This window comes from Capsicum annuum, chromosome 11 (assembly GCF_002878395.1).
Source record: "Capsicum annuum cultivar UCD-10X-F1 chromosome 11, UCD10Xv1.1, whole genome shotgun sequence".
Lineage (NCBI taxonomy): Eukaryota > Viridiplantae > Streptophyta > Magnoliopsida > Solanales > Solanaceae > Capsicum > Capsicum annuum.
Genome location: NC_061121.1, coordinates 20,501,494 through 20,503,732, shown reverse-complemented (window position 1 = coordinate 20,503,732; position 2,239 = coordinate 20,501,494). Strand labels below are relative to the sequence as shown.

General features: G+C 34.8%; 1 long non-coding RNA gene across 1 annotated transcript; it reads right to left on the bottom strand.

Moving 5' to 3' along the window:
• Window positions 1-762: 762 nt before the first annotated feature.
• On the bottom strand, window positions 763-2,239 carry LOC107848425. The gene is made up of 3 exons (XR_001667997.2): window positions 1,924-2,239; window positions 1,571-1,650; window positions 763-1,206 (listed from the first exon to the last, which is right to left on the bottom strand). It is a non-coding gene; the product is annotated as an uncharacterized LOC107848425 (long non-coding RNA).

Here is a 2,239-nt window from a genome sequence, read left to right as displayed (position 1 = left end):
GGTGTTAAGTAGCCACTTTGATTGAGCTAGGGAATTCGAATAGATTGCTCTTTCTTTATATGATTTTAAATAATTAATCCTCACCTTATAAACTACCTTTTGGAGTTATCTTTCTTTATATGATTTTAAATAATTAATCCTCACCTTATAAACTACCTTTTAGAGTTATGCACGCGGTCATTGATCTCTTTACAAGAACCTAATTTGAATTTTGAAAGAAGTTTAGTATAATATTACTGATAAATTCAAATTTTGAATCCGATTCTCATCTGGCCATGTTCTCAAGTGCCAACAGATCTGACGAAGGATCAAAGCTATATACAGAATTAACCTAGAAGAAATATGACAGAATACAATAGACTAGGATTTATATACAAGTATAGTAGTCTTTATTTTTTTTTTATTTTTTTTTTTGTGTGTGTGTGGTGGGGGGGACAAGGAACTTATATGTACAATTTAGCTAAATTTGTTACGTTTTACTACTATATATATACTAGTGGGGGTGCACCCGTGCTTTGCACGGGCACAACATGTGTTGACTCTCATTTGGAAACTCCTCTTTTGAGCCGAGGGTCTATTAATTTAACCTTTAAATGACTCCAAGACTTTCTAGTTACCGATATCAACGATACTTTAGACAGCGGTTCAGCAATATCACAAACAATACTTTATACTTGAAACACTCGGGCAAAAGAGATTGCCAATGCAAACCGAATGAGCAAATTGCAGCATGAGCATTCACGAGCAAACAAATGAAGCCAGTACACGAACAAATTCAAGCTTAAATAGATTTCAGTACTAACAATAAATACATGATAAGAGGTTATCTACAGGACTATAAACACCAATGATATCAAATTTCTCTCCCAACTCTTCTTTTTTAGATCAAAAGAGAAAATTCAATTTTGCATGTTGGAGGCGTCAGTTGTCAATATGATCTCTTCATCAGGAGTATAACTACAACAAACAAAAGACATAAGAGATGTCGACAAAAATCTTCACTGCCTTTAGATCTCTCTAACATCCAGAAATCCATTTCTGTTCATTTGGATCAAAACCTAATAAATAGTGATGAAGGGTAAATTCTTCTTCAACAAAATATAGCCAAGGAAGAAATTTATTTTTTTTTACCCCAGTTGTTGGTTGTAGATGCCGAGCTGGTGAACAGCTTATAGTGCAGGCTGGATCCAAATTTTTCATCAGTATCTGCCAAAAGTAATAAGTACCAATATTCAGATATCTGCAGCCAATGTATTTATAATTTAGTAATCGTAAATTCTGATGTTAATGGTTGGGTTGTAATTGTTGTAATCTCAGCGGTTCGCAATTCCTTTTCTGGGCATATCACCCACAAATGAGGTTTGAGGAGGGTAGGATGTACGCAGACCTTACCCTACAAAGTAGAGAGGCTGTTACCGGTAGACCCTCAGTAATAAAACATTTCACTAACCAAACACTACTGTTAAAGATCTCATATCAGCAATTAATTATATGCAAATCCAGTTATGAGCAAGGCAATCCATGAATATGAAGCTATTAGATAATATATCGTGTATAGGAAAATTCGAACCTGATTGGTATCACTTGAACAAGCTCTTGTTGAACTATCTGAAGGAAGCATCAATTTTCAAGCAGTCCATTAACTACCTACTAAAAATTGTAAAACATGAAAGTAAGGAAGATAAGAATAGTACAGAGGAATACTAATATAGCAGCTAAGTTAGTGTCAAAACTTAGTGGCAGTAGTTCGAAAAGTAATATTAGCTACTGCTGATACCACATTATGATTAATACGTATAGATACGAAAGAACAAGAAAATATGCAGGATGGACTCCTGCAACAAATTGTGTGTACAACAACAACAACGTCAGAGTAATCCCACAAGTGAGGTCTCGAGAGGAAAAAGCATACGCAGAGCTTACCCTATTGTTTATATATTTCACGTCGTCGAAGATTCATCCCAGCATCCTTTTTTGTTGAGCAGGATTGATTGTTATTTTTATCACAAGTCACTGCACGGAAGAAGCTTCGTACATGGCCAGATTCAAAAAGACCCAAATTGAGTTCATACTGAACAACACCGTATGTATGAGTTACCCTCAGTGGTAGTAAGCAGATTTTTATCACTAACAGTACCTCCGTTGAGAATAAAAAGATTTATTGAAAATTTGGAAAAGAGTTCACATAACAAATCATACTATCCAAGCCAAAGTAGAGCAAAAATTGAGAATAAAGAAC